The sequence below is a fragment of the Protopterus annectens genome, chromosome 9.part0 (assembly GCF_019279795.1).
Source record: "Protopterus annectens isolate FY-2018-M chromosome 9.part0, PAN1.0, whole genome shotgun sequence".
NCBI lineage: Eukaryota > Metazoa > Chordata > Ceratodontiformes > Protopteridae > Protopterus > Protopterus annectens.
Window position 1 is genome coordinate 1,355,194,967 of NC_056743.1, and position 21,958 is coordinate 1,355,216,924.

Below are 21,958 nucleotides of genomic sequence, written 5' to 3' on the forward strand. Positions count from 1 at the left end.
CCTGGCCACAGTACTATAACTGCTCTTCATTCCTTCCTAGAAATTGTCAACCAAGCCCGTGACTCTGGAAATATTGTCTCCACTGTTCTTCTTGACCTTTCTAAGGCCTTCGACACTATATCCCACACTCTCCTTCTCAACCACCTCTCTAACCTCAATCTCTCCCACAACTCTCTTTCTTGGTTCAGAAGTTATCTCTCTGATAGATCCCAAGCTGTGAAATGGAATACTGGTACCTCAAAATTCCTACCTACAGTCCCTCAGGGTTCTATTCTCGGGCCTCTGCTCTTTAACATCTTTATCAATGATCTCCACTCTTCTATTCCTCTTACTCAAATAGTACAACATGAGAGCGACTCCACTGTTATCTGCTCTGTCCCTAGCCTTCTCTCAAGCCAAAACCCAATTGGCCTTCACAACCACAGAAAATTGGATGCTTCAAAATCATCTTTCCCTTCATGCCAATAAATCCCACATCATTCTCTTCTCCCCCTCAAAAGCTCTGACTCTTGATAAGTCATCCTTCATAATTTCCAGCCTCTCCCAGTCCTCAATAGAAGTTGTTAGTAGTGCTAAATTACTCGGAGTAACCATTGATGAACACCTGAAATTTAATAATCATATTCAACTAAACATAAAGAAAACTCATCAGAAGCTCTGTATGCTTTATAGAAATGCAAACTTTCTTACTCCATCTTCAAGACAAACTCTCGCCACTACCTTCCTTCTCCCTTCTCTACTGTATGGTGCTCCTCTTCTATCCAATCTCTCCACTTCTATCTCCTCAAAACTTGAAAGTTTCTACTACAAAATTGCCAAATTCGCTACTAACTCCGCTCATTCTACACACCATTGAATCTGCCTCCGTAGTCTTCAATAGCTAGAACTCCCTAATCAACTCAATTTCCTCCAACTTACTACTGCACACAAACTAATCTTTAAACCCACTGCTTGCCCAGCATTATCTAATATCTTAACCATATACACTCCTCCAAGGCCCCCAAGATCTAGCCACCAAAATCTTATTTCAGTATACAAACCCAAACGACCCCCTGGCCAGCTCCTACTTTCCTATACTACAGCAAAAAATGGAACTCACTTCCTTCCCTTCTAAGAGCCACTACAAACTATGAACACTTTAAATCTCTTCTCCATTCTCACCTCTTCCAAAATTGGAAATGTAATTGTATACTTCCTACCTAGATCTCAATATATCCTAGTTCCATCCCCGGTTCCCCTTTTCTGACACTCTCCCTAGCTCCCCTCTCTCTTCTTCATTATCTCCTCCTTCATCCCTGATTAAACCCTTTATTTTCCTTCAAGTGCTCTCATCCCACTGCCCACTTGTATGCTTACTCTCACCTTTAAATCTTTTGCTTTTTCTCAAGGTGTTCTCCTGGACTCAATCACAAAATGAACATTAGTTTATCTGTTCTTTTTCTATCCTCTTCTGGACACATCTCCTTTAATTTATTTGCTTCTTCTTCGCTTCTCCCATGCTTCCCTGCTCTTGCATTCAAACTCTATCTATAATTTCCTTTTTCTTTCCTACTTTACTAACATTACAGTTGCATTAATATATCATTTTCTTATGTATAGTGCCCAATGCACCTCATTTTTGTTTGGAGATTGTTAAAGTATTATGCTATTAGAACAGAGAGTGTTTTTGTGTTTAATGTATTAGTTTAGAGCTTTTCTGCTGTGTTTTTGTGTGTAATGTATTATCATGGAGCTTTTCTCCCTGGACTTCCCCGGTTATCAAACTGGAAATAAATAAATTAATTAATTAATTAATAAAACTTGTTGCCAGGAACAATTTGTATCCCAAAGACTCTCACATCTGTGGAATAGACTTCCTCTCTGTGTCAAGCAGAGTACCTCATTAGCCCTCTTTGAGGAACCTGGATGACTGGATGGGAAACAGAAAATACACCCCTGGGATCCCACCTGTTTCCCTACTGGACAAGGGAAACATGTGCTGACTTTGTGGGAACATGGGCAAAATTCTTGACTAGGCTTATAAGGGCCTCTGGGCCAATAACCTAGTATCATCCTATGAACCTATGCTGCATAATATAATATAGCACAAGTATGTTTTTGAAGTGTCCATCATATTGAACCAGAAGCTGCTACCTGAGGAGGATGTGAAGGAGATAAAAGAATATGTTTTTTTGACTTTGAGTACTAAGTAGGAGCCCTGTGTCTGCAAGCAATATCAGCCATTTCTGTCTCAGGATGCTAAACAGCAAATGTTATAGCAAAATGGCAGCAACTTGCATACATATGCATGGCCATGAATCTCATTCTGTGTAAACATTCACTGCTTAGCTGCACAGTAGATGTGCATGCATTTACCTCCTGCATGCACCTTGGGAATTCAAAACCATGATACTGCTCATGTTGCTCACTATGACACCATTGCTTGAGAATGAAATTAAGTGATTCATAGTCATTCATAATAGGTGGCCTCACTTGCTTACATAGTCTGGAAAAATAGTTGTCTAGTTTAACTTGCTGCCACCATTTTGGTTGCTAGTGTGATACTGTAGGAACCATCATGAGAGTTCTCATAGCTGATATATGATCAGCATGTTTGCATGTTTCCCAAGGGTATGTGCACATGTAACCTACTGGTTTACTCTGTTTCACCTACTTACCTATATGTTTTGGTGGGGTCTATATTACGTGATCAAACGTTTAGGTGATCGAACACCTAAAGGTCAACTCATAAATGTAGAACTCTGACAAACGCGAACAGCCATTTACATGAATTTTTACCCTGGGGAAAAATTGTCTTGGTCGTCATTGGTAATTTGTCCTTTTCCCCAATGTAGAGCGATCTCAGAGTTGGTATATTTAGTTAGGAGGTGTGTGGGGAGCATAGCCCCCCATGTCGGGGGGTGTGGTGGGCGAAGCCCCCACTTGATTAGTGTTTAAAGGTTTGTTTTGTTTACTAAGGCCAAACAAATTTTTCCCAGGGAAAAAAATTCACGTAAATGGCCGTTCATAGTTTTAAGGGTTCAACATTTACAGGTCAACGTTTAGGTGTTCGATCACCTTAATGTTCGATCACATAATATAGACCCATTTTTGGTGACCACAACAGTAGTTAAAACTTGTATGAGTTGGAGATGGGGCTGTATCATGCATAAGCAACAGGCAATCATAGGCTATCCTCTGTCAAGAAGTTTATCTGTATACTGAAAATATGCTCTTTTGGGAGGTTATGGATAACCATTTCACTAGTTGAGTGTACAGACTATTCATTGTTGGAAACTATTACATAGTACAGTGAAAGTTATAAGTCTTGCATACTTTATTCATGATTTTTGGTGGGGGGTTTATACATGTCATATTAGCAGATGAGTGTACAGGCTGTCTACTGCTGTGTACTATTACATGGCACCATAACAGAATGTGTAAGACTTCATATTGTGATTATGGTTTTCTGGGGGCTTTACATAAGTCACAGATACAGTCTCAGTGCATTTAAATATATTCTTAGCAACAAATATCCTTTTTTTCAGCACTTAAAAAGAGAATGCATCATGTTCACATAAAGAGGCAGATAGAGGCTGTATAATTTCAGAGATGCTGAAAAGAGTGCTCTGTTGCAGGCTGTTGAGGTGCATGACCTTCAGATGATAGGTACAGGGGGTGCAGACTAGCCATTATGGAACCAGTTGTGTCTATCTGTTCTGCATACCATAAACACTGTGGTTGAGCACATTCATAATCAAGGTTTGCAGTTGCTTAACTGACATGCTCAACTGTGGCAGGCAGAAGGCAGAGAAAACTGCAAGGGAGGGATCCACCATAGGAGTCCACCAGGATTAACCAGACTGACAGAAGTGGAAGAGGTCCCAATGCCACTATGTGGTGGGTCTGAAAAGGGATTTATTCACGTCAGGGGTGTGGATATTGCTAATGGTCTGACTGATTCCAACCATGTCTCTTTAGGTGATAGACCAGATTAGCAATATACAACAATGGTTTGAATATTCAGTTACTGCAATAATGTGTGTTGCCCTAACAAAGTAGACATGCTGTACAATTCTCTCCATAGACACATTAAGAGTGCACTAGGTTGTTGCCACCAGAGAAGGTAAGGTTGCATACTAAGGAACTGGAAATATAGAACCCTATCCCACACAAGGGCACAGAGATAGCATATTATAAGCATATTGTAAAATATTCACTATAGAGTTTTCTAAGTTATCTATTCGCAGGAGGAAGTGGCAATCAACAACATGTAGAAATGCCTGAGGCTGAACAAGGTGCTGATATACACAGCTCTGTAGAGGCTGACAATAAAACACAGATCACTGAAAATGTGCCATAGTCAGAGGACATGATGACACTAATGTCTGTCCCACTCCTGGGTGGGGAAAAATCCTTCAATGAGGGTCTATGTATGGTTAAAGACAGTGCCACACTTGTGGATGTACTGTTTGAGCACACACCACCCCCTGTGTAGGAGTACTGCTCTTTAGCTCACAGCCTCAGAAATGTTCTGGCTGTGGTCAGAACTCCAGTTACTGAGGGGCACACTGTATCCTTTGTGTGCATGCTCCAAAAGGCTAACAACAAAAGGGCTGTTGATGCTGACAAACATTACAGGTTGCATTGTAAGGTGTGGGCAGTACTGGACATTAGTAGGCAAATTAAGAGTAGTGTAATTCAGGGGCACATGTCTGCTGCAGAGTCCCTAATGGAGCTAGAGAGTATGTTATGTGGCCTTTGTGATGATGTTGCTCAATTATATGAAAACATGGGAAACAGACATTAAGAAAAGGTGTTTATGATGAGGACAATAGTGGCACACAATGCTGGAGTGAGCACTAGCCAAAGTAAAATTGTCAATGCCATCATATCTGCCTAAACAGGTAGTATTATCCATGGCTGGGGTAGAGTACAGGGGCCATTTGCATGGGCCATCACAGGAGGCATGCTCAACAGACATGCCTGTAGCTGACAGAACTCCTAGTACCCTTTGCCATTGTTGGCTATAATGTGGGTGGGCAGAACTACCTTCCTCCAGAACTGGCACCTCTCACCAGTGAACATCATCTATCTCAGTTCACATAGCTGCACACCATCCCTACCACAGAAGGTCATGAGCCCTGTATACCTGATTGTTAAAAGTACAGCAGGCCAAGGACATGAAGTAGAACAACATCCCTGCCAGAATAGTTCTTGATCCCCCCCCCCCCCCCAACCATCATTCTCAGCAAGAAAGTAACATAATACTTGCATGGAAAAGTTCTCTGTCCATGTCATGGCAGGAGATAATCACTAACACTGTCTATCAATCCACCCCACTAAGAGCCTTCCCCATTGATATATCTCATCTGATATTATGTCCACCTACTCCTGTAAACCTGCTGTTCCCTGTTAACACCTTCCAGTCTATTTCTCCCATGTAGTTTATATTGACAGTCTTCTGTTACCATGCATCTAAGACCCATACCATCCACCATTCCATGAGGTATTGAGCTAATGTCTGATATCCAATAAAATTATGCCATGCATTGACTAGTAAAGACTGATAGGAACCTGCATGTATCCTGGTTACTGTTTTCTGCTTACACATCATGGTCCAAAGCTGTTGACCAGAAGCTGATGCTTTGCCAGTGCATCCCCTTACTGCATCCATCCCTGTATTTAGACTCTAGCTGACTATACCTCAACCTGCTGATGATGACTGCCATCAGCCTCCCCTGCTACTGCTGCTGGTGGATGGTATAACACAGCCATAATCGGGAAGACGATCATACTTTGTATCACATTGCAGGCCATGGCTCAAACTCCAGATTTCTTGTTGGCTGCATTGGACAAGTACAGTAGGAAACTATGTGATGCAGCAAAGAATCAAACCCATGTTCTTGGTAGCCCAAATGCATGCTTTGTGATATGCCATGTCTGGTCATGAGCAATGTTGAAAATCATCTCAGCAACAGTTTCAAGGCTGTACACTGGTGTCATAAGACAGAGTTCAAAGTTTAACCAGCATCACCTGCAAAAGGCAACACAACAAAAAATTGGGGGGGGGTGACTACATACAGAGTGTGTGTATGTATCAGCATATATTCTGGACAGCATGCCAATACTTACCAACAAGATAACCTTGTAAGAAATCTTCATGCTGGAAATGGAAATAAAGGTCCAATGTATTGCAAATGTGGGAATCATTAGAATGACAGAGATACCATTCACTCACTGGTTATAATCCCGTAAATACTGTAAATTGCCTAGCACATAAGAGAACAGTAGTTTTTCCTACAGCTGTATCTTTAGGACCATGGGTCAGGAGAAGCCTTAATAGTCATGTGAGTGCAGGCTATAGAACCCAGTACCTCAGGGATGTGAACAATATTGTAGAAATCACACATAGTGATGTCTCTTTTCTTCATCAGTCATGCCTCTCATCCTCTTAATGCAAGAAATCCGAACAAAGCATAAGATAATGGGGGTAAACAGGCCCAAAAATAGGGACAGACTTTAAATATTGCTCTTATAAGCTTATAAAGTTGCTAAAATAACAGGATTTGTGTTAGCATGCATTTTCTGATGGGTATGAAGTGTGACTATCAAATGTATGTCATAATTTAGTGACTTCAATCCTCAGTGCTTTGCCAGAAACCAAAGATTTTATGAGGAAAAGAACAAAAATATGAGGCAAAAATCTGGACAAATTGTGAAAATCTGGACAATTGAGAGGTTCTATCCTGTTAATCCATATGTGCTCACTTACATGTAGAACATAACACTAAGGAATGCACTGAGTATCCATTAGACAGAAGCCTGGAAAATACCCAGTATATCCCCAGTAAGCTTCTGAAAGGTCCCCGTAGAAAGTCTTACACATACCTTGATATCCACAGATATAGGCAAAACACTTAGTCTCCGAGAAATGGCATGAGTGTGAAATACATGAACCAAGCTCTGGATGGTATTCACATCCACTCTATAGTGTTCCTCTAACTAGTCATCAGTGAGGGCAGGGTAGGTTAGTTGCTGCTAGCAGTCCTTAGGTGCCCTAGGTTTACAGATTCACAGGTTCACATGTCCATCATGATGCACAACGTAGTCAACGGAGCAGGCAGTGGCTAGAATAATGCAGTGCTGCTCAACACATACTGTTACAGTTGTGAAGATGGCTGCCAGCTGCTGCTCTGACATTTCACCCCCATGCACATAGTACAGCTGCATGATGTCTACACTGATAATTATGAATTGGAAAATGTTTATCTTCTTCATTTATATGTTTGACTTGCAACCAAAGCCACATGACTTACACAACACAACTAATTTGCCAAAAACAAGCACTTTAGAATTGATCACAAGCAACACAACTCAATATAGCTTCAACAATAAAGACAAATCCCACATCAATTACTACAATCCAATCCCAAATTTAACAATCACAATTTAACAAACACAAAATTTTAAAAAACCAAATATTTTTAAAAAGTAACAAAAAAATGAGGAAAAATCAATAAAAAAGTAAAATAAATAAATATAAATAATATAATAAAACATTATATAAAATCATTTTAAAAACATATACTTTAAATAAATATTGTTTAAATATTATTTTATAATCTTTTATTTCTTTAAAAATGTTTTAAAAAATTTATTTTTAACTTTTTTTAATGTTAAACATATTTCTAACTCTTTTGTCATCTGTGCCATCTTGTGGTTAGTTCTCAAATCACAATAATTTATGCTTTAATTTCAAATGTTCTCATTCATAATTAGAATCACTGCGTTTAAAAATTTTAATTGGAATAATCTTCTCTTTTCTACCCCTGTATTGTAAGTTTAATCCTATTGCCAAAACATAAAAATCCTTCGAGTTGTTTTACAAATCAAATAATCCCCACAAATCATTTTTCAAATTTTGAAAACATTTTCTTTAAGGTTTATTTCAAAATTTCAATTAAATAGTTTCATTTATAATTTTTTTTAAATTTTATTCTCCATTTTTCCCTCTTCATTTTGCTGTGTTTATTACCATTCTGCCTACAGCCTAAGTACATTTAACACATAAACAGTGTATAATACCATGTGTTAAACACTATTGGTAAACTTTGTATAAATAAATACTGTGGATCTTCCTATCATTGAAAGTAACTATAACTATTAACAAGAAGTATTAAAAAGCATTGGGAAGTATTTCTTTATTTTTTAAGCTAAAATCTTTATTAAATTTAAATATTTTTGAAAATAACATCAAAAATTGAAATTTCTAGTGTTCTGATCTCTGTAAACCTATTCCATTCTATTCTATTTAGTTGTATTTCTTTTGCTTATTTAAACATATCTTCATCTTTAGAATTGTTTTATCCTTATCCCATTTTTCTGAAAATCCTTTTTTTATTTAGTTAAGGTTTTCTCCATAATTAGATTTTCCTCCACTGGAGCATGACCATCTGTTTCCATTTTCCAAAACTTCATAGACCTTTTGTGTAGTATTTCCATAACCATCGACTTACTAAACATTTCCAAAATTTTTGCATTACCATGTCATTTTTCTTTTCCTTGGATGTTGTCCACCTCTCACCTCAATACTCACTCCTTTAACTCCTACTTCTTTTTCTGAAAATAAGGGTGACTACTTAAATGTAGATAATGGTTGGAAACTAAAAACCTCTTTCTTTGATGCTGGATGCATGTCCAAATTTTCACCTTTTTGTAATATTAATAAGTATCATTAAAAGTTTGTGTATTGTAAGTAATAGTAAAAAAAGTAAGTAAAATTTTTTAGTTTGTGTCTGTAAAAAATCATATAATGTCATGTAGTGTCTGTCCAAAAAAAAAAACTATGTCATCCAAGAATCTTTTTATGTAATCTTTTGACATAACGCCAAAACTTCTATTTAAAAGTCTGTCAAAATGTAAAGTTGACAAAACTAGATTTGCATATGATTTTCATACAAAAAGCAATCCCTTTTAAAATTGAAAAATTGTTTGAAAAAATAAAAAAATAAAAAAAAAATTGTCTGGGCAAAAAACTTCATAAAAGTTAAACAATTCCTAAAATCCATTGATTCCTCTCATGATGTCTCTCATTTGATCTCTCAATAACATCAAAGCCATATGAAACATTGATCCAAATCCAAAAACGACAAAAAGCTCAACAGTAACAACCATCAAGTCTAAGACGATAAAGAACTTTCATGACATCTGATGAAATCTTGGCATTTCTTTCAAGAGTTTATGCTTTCAATTTACAAATTTCATCCATAAATTCAGCAATACACCTTTAGCTAAAATCCCATATTAACAAGAATCCTATACCACAATATATGGTCCTGGCTTATTAAAATCCTCATGTTAGGTTGTTGGATGTAACTGACTGGAATTCCCAAACGTGAATTAAACCCTCATTGTTGAGGTCATTTTGTCATGGAACCCAAGTAATTAAGGAACCCTCCTAAAATTTTACAAATTGAATTAATTAATCTTTGGTCAATTGATTCATTTTTCATTTTATTTATTAGTAATATATTTTAAATTTCTCCATTTTGAATCCATTTTAATTGTAACTCACCCTTACTTGTCCATATTTCTAATAATACCACCCTTTATCCTTAGCATTCAATATTATCCTTTCCACTTCCCTAAGGTTAGCAAAATTCTCCTTTTCTCTTACTGTTTAAAAATCAAGATTTTATAATAAAATCTTCTTTTATAAATTCAAGGATTTGGTTTCCTGTTCATAGTATTTTTTCATCGTTAATATGGCTGTTGGGTATTGTATTTGGTGTTTGTGTGAAATATTTTCTGAAATATCCACATCTTAATTCTAAATTAAAATTAAAATTAAACTAACCTAAGAAACTTTTTTTAAAAAATTTTAAACAAAAAAATTTAAATTTTTTCTTAAAAGTTGAGTTAGTCCCTTCATTTAAAATTATGTAAAAAAAGTAAAAAATCTTAAAATCAAAAATAGTTGTATTTTAAAATCCTTCCAAATAATTTGATAGTTCCGGATAAAATAGTTTCCTGATATTGTTTGTATCAGATGATGGATGGTTCCTGTGTGACATCCTGTCCTTCCTCTGTTAAAAAAATTGGTTAAGATTTGGATCTGATTGATCCCTCTCAATGCTGGGGAAATCTCTAAGGCAAAAATCTACAGCTACATTCTCATTGTAATGGTGGGCTGTATTAAATCTAAAGGTTAAGGTTTGGTTTAAGATATGGTAACCCTCTGTATTGTATCTTGATTTTTTTTTTTCTCGTAGAATTTCAAACAATTTTTTTTTGAGTTTGAAAAAAAAAAACTTTTTAAAAAAATTTTAAGACAAACTTTTAAATTTGGTGGTGTCCACAATTTGCTTTTAAATACGGTAGTGGGTAGTAGTCTAGTTACACATCAAGAAATAGGAGATTATCAGTAAATGTTTTTCCAACTGTAATACAATGGTGTGGTACATGTTTTACTTTGTAAGGTGCACTTCATTCTTACTAGGCAAAACGGAGAGAAATTAAGAAATCGTATTATGAAACACAGTTATGAAATTAGGAAGCAAAATAACAAAATGCCCTTTACAGACATACTATATATTTGATTTTGCCGCAAGCCTTTTTTTTTTTGTTTTGGAAATAGTACCTAAGGAATATTGAGGGGGGTGGGAGGCAAAAGGCAAAAATAATACAGGGGGTATTTGGCAGATTGTCTTAGATTCCACAAACCCCCCAGGTTTAAACGATATGATTTCCATTACTTCTGTTTCTAAATTAAGAGCTAATTTGTGATTTGAGACTTAGCCACAAGATGGCACTAAATACAAGAGTTTAGTTGTTATGCATAAATTTAACATTAAGAAAGACAAAAGGTAAAAATGAAAAAAAAAAAAAATAAAAATATGTTAAATTTATTTAAAGTTAAAGTATAAAAAAAAATTATAATATTCATATTTTTATTTAATATTATATTTTATATTTTTTTTTTTTGATTTAAAAGTTTTTAAAAGGAAACTTTATTTTACTGTTTTTACCTTTTTATTTTTTTTTAATTATTTGTTGTTTAGGTATTGATTAATTATGTATTTCATTGTATTTTTGTTGGAGGTTATTGATGAGTATATGTAAGGTCTACTGTGATTTGTTCATCTCTGATGAAGACTTGATTCTCTATATTCTTTTGTTTTTTTGTTGCAGCAGCTTTAAAATTAAAGTGCTTGTGTTCATCAAAGAAGTTTGGTTTTTGACCTTCATTTGGGCACTCTTGCAAGTCCTGTTTTTTGGTTTTCATTTATATGTTGTTATGCACTCAGCTCCCTGCACATTATCTTTTACTTCTACTTCTGCACTCATTTACATTTGCTGCATGCTGCGTTATGCAAGCTCCTTTGGAGTAGCACAATGATCTGTGTCTCACAAACAACCTGTGTGTTGTTAAAAGCTGTGCAAATGTCTCTTGCTTACTATAAACTTGTCCATGAATTCCAGATTCAAATTCTCATGCATTCTTCTCGTGTGCTACAAATACAACAAATGCACCTATCTTGCTAAAGTTGGCCTTACATATATGAGAACTTGCACATCTTCCTACCTATGGCCCTCTGCATTGTATCATTAATGGTAGTTTTCAAATCAATGCTCTTACCTCTAAGCAGGTTGTGTTTTAAATTGATTTTATAAGCTGTCAGTTTTATGAGTCTTCTGGATTCTAAAAGCCATAAAAGCTTTTAAAAGCAGTCAAAGATTTTGCATAAGATCATTTTTTTGCACAAAGTAGGTAATCTTCTTTAAATATGCAAAGCTGGATTATTTCATTTATTCCAGCTTGTGTGAAAATGCATGCTGTGCATTGCACTACCTATAGTTATCCCTCTATGTATCATGGTGTTTTGCATTTGCTTTACAGATAGATAGGTAACTATATATTTTGCAAACACAGCCTCTCTCAGGGAACCTAAACAATATATCCTGTTGAGTGTAAAGGCTTGTAGATGTCCATAACTAGTAGTGGTGACAATGACAATGCACACGACTATAAGAAGAGTACTGGTGTTTAGGGCGCATTATACTTAACATCATTATTCTTATGCTGTTCATGTCCATCTGATACTGCATTTAGTCTATGACCACAGTCCAGTGAACATTCACTTAGTTCCTCTCAGTTTTCCCATCATTTCCTTTTCTGTGCCAGACTGCCAGTAATAATACAGTTGAGCTCTGAGAGCTCCATTCTAGTGCTTGACAATGGAGATGACCTCTTCTCATTGCATCCCTCAGCGTAGTGCTTTTCTTCTGCTGTTAAAGCAGGCTCATATTAAATTGGGTGAAACTCCACCCTAAACAACTCACTGTCACCAGTGAGACTACCATTATCAGCAACATGGTGCAATTGTGTACCTCAAAAACAAGAAATAGTTATTAGCTAGTGATTCCTTCCCCCACTCCCCTTATGTTATACCAGTGATGTCATTTCACCAACAACAGGTAACTGAGTGAACTAGTGAAGAGTGATGTCTGTTGTTTTCTGTCTTTTTTAATTTCTCCAAGTCTTTTGGGTTTCTAATACCATGATGGGAATGGACCCCATTCCTAAGTCAAAGTATGATGAAAAATAATGAAATCAGTATTGTTTCACTCTTTGACGTTAGCCAAAAGTGCTCTAAAGAGCACCCACAATATGCCCAGTAATGACTCCTTATGCAATTCGTATGGTGTTACATGAATTGGTAACATATCTAAATACAATTGTAAATTATTTTTTATAAGACCAGTTGCTCCTACTACTACTGGAACTGTCTGGGTATCTTTCTTCCACAATGCTCTCGTTTCTTCCTGCAGATCCAGGTATTTTATGACTTTGTGTCTCTCTGTAAGCAAGATACTGTAGTCATTGGGTGTAGTGATTTCAATGATCAATGCTACTTTTGTCTTCTTTTCTTGGACTACTATATCTGTTTTTTTAGCATCTATCTTTCAAACTGTTGGAATTGGGTGATCCCATGTGATATAAACTTCATCATTTTCTATGATTCCTTGTGGTTCATGTTTCCAGTGTTTTTCAGCCACTTCGATACCATAATATTTGCACAATCTCCAGTGTAACAGTCTCGACATGTTATTATGGCTTTCAGTATACAGTCCCTCTTCCAGTCGTGCCTCGCAACCAGCAACAAGGTGTGTGACTGTTTCCAATTCAGTTTTACAAAACCTGCATATGTCTGTTTCTCCCACATGTTCAGTGGACTCTGTAAACCAGCATGTACGTATTCCACTATCTTGGGCTGCCAATATTAACCTTTCATTTCTTGATGTGAATTCACCTCTCCTTAACCATTCCTGTGTTCGTTGTTGATCAACATGAGGCTCTTCCAGAACTTTTCTATACTTGCAACTATATTTATGTTTTTTCCACATTTCTTGCCTTCTCATCTGGTCCTTCATCTTATATTCTTTCTTTTGTTTTTTAGCACATTCAGTTGCTGCCTGGTTTTTATCTACTTCTGGTATAATTTCCATGCCTACTTGACGTCGATATGTTTCTGCTAAATTAAGCACTATGTCCACTATGAGTAAGCACCTTAAAAAGTCTGTATACCACCTGGAAAATATAAAAGTGAGACTGCTGCATGAACAAGTAAATTTTTGGGTCTATATTCCTTTGTTGAAAACTTAATTGAGCAAATCGCTAATCGTCGAAATCAAATCAGCAAAAGTTCAATTAAGCGAACAACAGTTCCAGCCAAACATTTCCTAGGGAAAAAAACTAGTAGGCCAGCTACTGACCTGAACAAATACAACAAAATTTAAAACTCTGTAAAGTGGGAGGTTTTCCCCCTGACATCTCCGAATGTCCCCCACCCCCCAACTATATATACCAGCTCTGAGATCTCTGAGAAAAGGGCAATTCTCTGATGATGGCCAACCATGTCCTTTCCCCTAGGAAAATTTTCTCTGTAACAATTGTTTGCTTAATTGAGCTTTCACTGAATAGGATTCGACGAACAGCAATTCACTCAATTAAGCATCAATGAAGTGACATAGACTCCATTTTTTTTACACTAGTTAAAACAGCGATTGTCTAATTTTGTAATAAAGGAATCTTAAAATATGTTTGCCTATTTTTTGAAACAGAGAATAGCAGGTTAACCTACCTTGAAAAGATAAATGAAGATAAAAAATGCCAAGACATATTATTGGTGGGGCTCGAACCCATTTTAAAAATACTACTGAGGCCACAGCCCCAAAGGCCCATGCAACTTGGCACCCAATACAAGACATAGCCGATCTACTCTTCAGTACGACTGGTTGGATGGCTTAGCCCAAGATGGTGGCATCTGGCTTCCTAAGATGAATTCATACTTTCTGTATTATTTTTCACTTCTGAACTATGATTGCTTATAATTTATATATTACATTTCTATAATTTTGTTGTTAGGACTTCAATGGAGTGATGTCTGAATCTTGTAGCAAACTGTTGATTTATTGACTTTTTTGGCACATTTCAATGTGAAATATATTCTTAGCAACAAATATACTACTTTACAGAGTATCCTAGTTTTCAGCCACTGGCAGTGCTCTGGTACCTTCTAGCTCCTGCAGCCTGTCTAGCCTGTGTCCACATGTCCCGTAGATGCTGAGCAATATTCTGTCTGTTCCATATTGCAAGAGGGATGGTTAATTTTCCAGATTCATTGTTTTCTCAGAGTTGGTTTCACCACTGTGTCTGTGATCGTTCTTTTGTGCCTCAGAGGTGGCTGCTTTGGGTGCGCTGCTGCATATTGCACCCTGCAGTGAATTAGTTAGTAGTGTTCATTTTCAGCATTGCCAGCTTTTGTTGTCTAACAGTCCTGGCTACAAGAGTTTCTGTAGCTTTTCAGTTTATATTTTAAAGATACTGAATCTTGCATTTTTCCAGAATGAAACTTTGGGACCTTAAGGTTTGGTAACCTTTCCTGTCTATATCAATTTGTTTACTAATTGTAAGTGAGATCATCCTGGGAATGCCAGTGTTGCTCTGATTGATCTAACATCATTCAATACAGTGGTCATATTTGGGCTTTTTATGTTCTAGTTTTGGTAGTATAGGAACATCCTTTTGCTTGGTATTTTTCCTGAATCTAGAACATTTATAGTTGTGGGTGGCTTGGTCTGGTGTGTTCATTACACTTTGCTTCTGTTACGTTTTTTTATTTATAGTTAAGAACGTGTTTTTTTACGATATGAAAGACATGAAGAAGCTGTCATTATAATATGTTTTATTTAAAAATTCTTTTATCATTAAATGTATTTTTGTAGAGTACTCCTGTGTAACTATGGAAGTAAAACTTGGCGGGCATTTATGTCAACTCATGTTTCAGTATATGTCATATTTTTTAAATATGCATTACTACTTTACTTGAGCTTTACTTTAACTTTTGTGTCAATGCTTAGTTAACAAGCACTCAGAGAATCAAAGTGCAGTTTACTCCTCATCATCTAAGCTGCTTTGCAAATCAATACTAGAATGCAATCAATTATGTTATTTTTATTATTCATTCATTCATTCATTCATTCATTTATTTATTTATTTATTTATTTATTTATTTATGCATTTGCTTGTTTATGTGTTTCTTCCATTTTGTTAGTCAGGAAGGCCCTAGTTGGCTTTTACAGAGTAGATGTTTGGCACTACATTAAGGGTCTATATTATATATTCGAAGTTTCAAGACTTCGAACCTCATATGTTCAACAACATATGAGCGAAGTTTGAAACATTGAAAATATAATAAAAAAAATTTAAAAAAAACTTACCTTAATGCTCTGAGCAAGGGGGCAAGACCACTGCACCCCCTGCACCCCCGCTACTTAAATATACCAACTCAGCGATCACACTTCACTGCAGAAAAGGGAAATTCTCCCATTCAGCTCCATATGGAGCCATTGCCTTTCACCTTCAAACTTTTTAAAGTTCGATCATATGGTGTCGACCATATGACATTCGAACTTTAAAAAGTTTGAGTAATTAATAGGGACCCTACATTAATATGCTAGCTACACACTACACTATGACAGTGCATATACCCTAGATGACAAAGGAAAATACTGATACGAGAGAGAGGTAGCTCAGGATCAAATTCTTTTGGAGAGGACTGATTTCTACTCATTTTGAGTTCTACATATACAATACATTACTGGAGAGACTCCTGCTCAAGAAGAAACATGAGTAGGCACAGTGACAGTTTGCATAAAGCTTATCTCTTGAGTGTTACTATTGATAGACCTACTGAAGTCAGTAGACAGGGGACTAATGAGTCAAGAATATGTGCAACTTCATAGATTCATATGTTTATAGGTAAGCACTAGTCTAGCTGCCCTTTGGGTTCATTCTAAGCATAGCCAATTCCCCACTGATGCTTGAATTAGTCTATTACATTTGGTGTTAGATTGGGCTTACCCATGTTATGGTTGATAATTTTATATTACCCCTACACAGAATAACTGGGATTGTACAATAGATAATTTGAGGGGATATGTGCATGGAATAAAGTATTCAGGAGCTGCCCCTCTCCATTAGCAGTACAGGGGCAGTCCTACAGTGCATTTTCTATTGCCCATCTGTAGATCCAAGTTAATCTTGAATATGGACAGGGATGAGCTTTGTTTTATATGATTAAGGAGTCTGTTCCAGAGAAGTGGTATCCTGTGCAAGATATACCCATCTCAAGCTGTTCTGTTGATGCTGCAGAAGGGGTTTAGATCTCTAGATAGAGTATTTCTGATGCTGTTGGATTTGCTGGTGTACAGTAAATCCATCAGTATTGGGTTAGTACTCTATAGGTTACCAAGTAGAGTGACAGGGCTTTGATATGGTTCATATAGGACATTTTGTTTAAGCTTCTATCCTTTTAGTAAAGTATCTTGGTGGACATTCCAGTTGTTACTTGTGTCTAAACAGATACATTCCATAGGAGGCATTATACTCAATTAATGACCTAATGAGGGCTGAGTAAAGGAGGATAATGACATCCCTAGATCTAGACACAATCCCTTTGTTTATAAGCTGTGCAATATAGAAAGACCTTCTTATGACAATGGGCTCTTAGTAGTTGTGGCCAAGTGGTTAAGGTGGTGGACATGAAATCCACTGAGATTTCCCTGTACAGGTTCGAATCCTGCTGATTATGAAAGCTCTTGGAGGCTTGGAGTTGGTATGATGGTTAAGATGCTTATCTTATAGACAAAAAGTTCAGGGTTTGATTCTCACCTTTGAGAAGTATGGCTAGGTTTACAAAGATTCATGGGGTCATTTGCATAGAAATCACCTATCAACCTATGATGGTAGAAAGTTAGATTGCTCTCCACATTAGTTCCCAAATCACAAACAACTGAGTCAACTCTTAGGAGCATAATGTCAATGTGGTAGCTCACCAGAGTAGATGATTTCCCAAAGGATACCATAATGCATTTTTTGGCATTTAGTTTCAGTCCATGATTTTGACACCAACTGTTTATTTGGGGCAAACCCTCCTGCAGAATGGCTAAGCCATTTGCGGATTCAATAACTGCTCCTAGCTTGTAGCCATCTGCAAACTTTGTCAACCAGAGCCTCTTAGTATTGGCTTTTACTTCAGAAAAGTAGATGCCAAACAGGAGAGGTTCCAGCACAGAACCCTGGGGAAGTCAACTGATGAATGGTCTCTTGGGGGAGATAACTTCTAACTTCCCTTATTTTATTTCCTGTATCATATCTCTGAGCCAGTTAGCAATCTAGTAAGTAACATAGGGGTTCATTTCGAGTTTATTTAGATTTTCTACTAAGCCTGAGCGGGGGATTGTGTCAAAATCTTTGGACAGGTGGAGGTATGCAATGTGTACTATTTTACCTTCATCCATTGCTTTGGTTACCTTTTCAAAAAAGTCCACCAGGTTGAATTGATGAACCCAAACTGAGATGGGTCCAGTGTTTGGAGGTTCTCTCCGTCTCTTATTAACTAGTGCCATGATAAGTCTTTCTAAGCCTTTGCATATACGGCTGGTCAGACTTACGGGTCTGTAATTGCCTGCAGCTGTAGAAGGTCCTCCCTTATGCACAGGAATGACTGTATCTGTTCTCCATTCACTTGGTACAAAATCTGTTTGAAAGCTGAGGCTGAGCACTGTTGTTAGCAGGATGGCTAAATTGTGCTTCATGCTATTTAAGATGCATTCAGGGATACACTGATGCAGTATTTTTAGCTTTTGACAGTACGTTTAGGACTTGGTTTTGTGTGATAGCTGGAGGTGAGCCAGTTTCAGGTATATCCTGATAGACAGGCAGAGGGGAAAGAGGGGTAAAGTTAGAGCATAATGTATTGGCCCTTAGTTTTGCTTTATCTTCGGTTTCAGTATAGTTAACATCGGTCACAATCAGCTCAGTGCATTGTGCATTGTGATTCTAAGATTATGAACATATGAAAAAGCATTGTGATTGTCTTTGACTTGGGTAGCTATTTTAACCTCAAACTTGGTTTTGGTAGATTTTATTAAGCTCCTATGTTGTTTTTTATTTCAATGACAAGGGCTCTATCATTCTGGGAATTACTCTTCTTACTTTTAGTCAAAACTTTCTTCCTTTTATTGTAAAGTGTGTTGATATTATTGTTCCACCATGTGGGTTGGTTTCAGATGAGAATAAGTGCAAACTCAACTTAATTATGAAGTCAGACAGGAATACATATGCAAATTAATGATTTGGGTCCTATGCTTTCTTTCATGCCAGCCTCCAAAAATAATATCTCTACTTCATGCGGTTTTGGACAGCAATACATAGAAAGGACATCACCCAGAAGCCAGCTCTGTTGAAATATGCATGAAATTACTTGAGGCTAATACAATTAACGATATTATGAAGACAATAGCTTCATAGGTAAGTAATATGCAATCGTCCTGCAGACTATTACATGCTTAGCCAATAACCCCTATTCAAAACTTCCGTCCAGCAGTACATTACAGACCAGGAGATAATTTGAGGCTGCCCATTCAATTATCTAGGATTACCTCAATGGTGGCAAGGTTGTTATACTGTTTGACATGTGGGGGGTGTTTGTTCCAGAGCTGGAGAATACACTGGGATATAAATCTATCACACCATGTCTAATTGATTTATTGATGATGATTTTGTTCTTTCAACATGGTATTTAAGGAACCTTTTTTTTCTAAAGAATTCTATAAGAAACTTGAGCATAGAGAGAGGACTGTCAGTCTACCCTGATAACTAAGATTTGTGAAGCCACTCATAGTTTTAGTTAGGAACCTTTGAGGTCTCTCAAGTTGAATTATATGATTAGACAAAAGCATGCCAAAAGAGACATTATATTCAATAATGGGTCTGATGAGATATGACTAAAGAAAATTCAGACTCCTTTGGATCAAGAGGAGCTCCCTTTAGAAATTAGATAAGCAAGGGAGAAGTCCTTCCTAACTACTGTGGTAACATAATGATCAACAGATAAAGAATTATGACTGTGTGTGCTTTGATATCTTAGGATATTGTAAAATTGGAGGGGTATGGTAAGGGAAATGTTCCCTTTACCACAATTAACTATACTGTAGGTTTTCACATTTAATTTGAGCCCGTTTTCCTTGCACCAGTTGTTAACATGGTTTAACCCATGTGAAGCAATTGTAAGTCAGTGGAAGGCTGAACGACAGCATCCAATTTATAGTCGTCTGCAAACTTAGCCATAGACCATATGTGCTGGCCTTAAGGTCTGAGAAATAGATGCCAAATAGGAGATGGACAAACACTGAGCCCTGTGGTACACCACCCGCAACTTTCTTGCTTTCAGATGTGACACCTGTGACTCTAAATACATGGGGTCCTGTCAGACAGCTAGTCAGCTATCTATCAGATAGCATGAGGATTAATATTCTGATTTACAAGTTTGTAAATAATGGCTGTGTAGGTAATAATGTTGAAGGCCCTGACCAAGTCCAGGTATGCTGTATGTACTGCATAACTGCTAACCACTGCTTCAGTGACATTTTCAAATAAATTAATGAGATTAAAAAGGTAGGTCTTTTTTTGACTGTCTTTTTTTTGACAGAGTTGAATTGATGAGGATACAGGATTAATGGATTTTTCAATGTCCGTATTAATGAGATCTGAGACAATAACATTATATAGCTTTACATGTGAAACTAGTGACACTAACGTAATAACCAAGTGGGCCAGTTGGAGGCTAGCTAATATAAAATATTGGGTGTCAAACTAGTAAATGGAACAGTCTGGGAAATAATTCTGGGATCAGATTCAAGTGATCAAAAATTTAAGATCAGTAAGTACCCAAAGTATCCTAGAATAATATCGCTGGTTCTAGCAGATTCAGCTCAGCAAGACATTGGCCTTAAGCATAACTAGGTATAGACTTTGTTTTGTTTCATTTTGGTCTGTTTTGCTGACATTCTCTTCTGGACTTGGCATTTGAATAAATTAGGTAGTACATGTTAAACAAGTTCCAGTTTGTTGTCAGGTCAGTAATTGACTTCTATGCTAAGAACAAGGAAATAGTCAACTTTGCTAAACCTCAGTTTTTGCATTATCTTACCAAATTATTTTAAACATTGAATGCAGACATACAAACAGTGGAAGGGAACACTTAAAATAATTATATATATATATATATATATATATATATATATATATATATATATATATATATATATATGTGTGTGTGTGTGTGTGTGTATATCTAGATTAACTCTACACTGGTTGGACTGAGACTGCCACAAAGTGTCAAATGGCTACATGAATATAAGTGTTATATCCAAAAGCAGTGTCTAAGCTATATATGTGACCTGACTAAACTATCCATATGTTACATCACTACTTGTCTTTCTCAAATTCCAGATTTCAGTGATGTGCAAATATGCTGAAACAGAATAAGGCAATGTATATGTATAATGTATTTTTAAAAAATTATAAAAGAGGAGGGGTGTGGCAAGATGGCGAGCAGTTAACAGCACTGTTTTTAGCTCTTCTTCATTTTAACATATCTGACAGGATTTTACTAAAAAACTCAAAAAGAACATTTCAAAACTTGTTGGGTTTATAGTTTAACATCTGCTGAAAGATTTATTACAAAAATAACAAGTCTGAAACTCTTAATTGTGTTTTCCTGTCAAGAAAACTAGAAAGAACTAATTGTCTCAGAATGAGCCACTCTAAGCCCAGTGTACAGGACAGTACTATGAAAAAAGACATACATGCTATAAGTAACAGCAGTGAGTTATCTGTAAAGATAGATAAATTAGAAAGCAAAATGGACAATTTTAAAGAGGAATGTAAAAAAAATTAAGTGAATCTCTTAAACAACAATCATCACAAATCTCGAGTATAGAAGACACAATGTCTGATTTTGATGGACGTGTTTACTTGAAAATGAGAATAACACTGAATTTCTTCTGAATCAAAAGAACTTATTCCAGGAAAAAAATAGAAGACTTGGGGAACAGATCTAGAAAGAATAACATTAGGGTTTACAGGATTCTTGAAGGAGAAGAGGGAGGCAATAATGTTTAATTCCTTAGTACCTGTCTGCCTAAAACTTTGAACTTGTCTGAAGCATTTTTCTTAGGCATCAAAAGGGCACATAGATCACTTTCTAACTCATCTTAAAAAAAAAACAGTTTCACCAAAGGTAAGTGATCATAAAATCTTTCTCAAGTCAGGATAAGAATGTAGTCTTAAAAGCTGCCTGGACTAATTATCCAGTTAAAATTAAAGAAAATGCTACAAGATTTGACAATGACTATTCAACATTAGTGATGCCAAAGAGAAAAACGTTTGCTACGTGTTAAAGCTTAAAGAAAAACAATACTGAATTACAAATGTTTCTAACAAAAATAAGGATTCACCTTCCAGAAGAAAAGAAGATTTTTAACACCTTGGAAGATGTAATAGAATTTATGCAGAAAAATAAAATCTTAGAAAAAAAGCAGAAGAAATTGATTGGAAACTATCAAC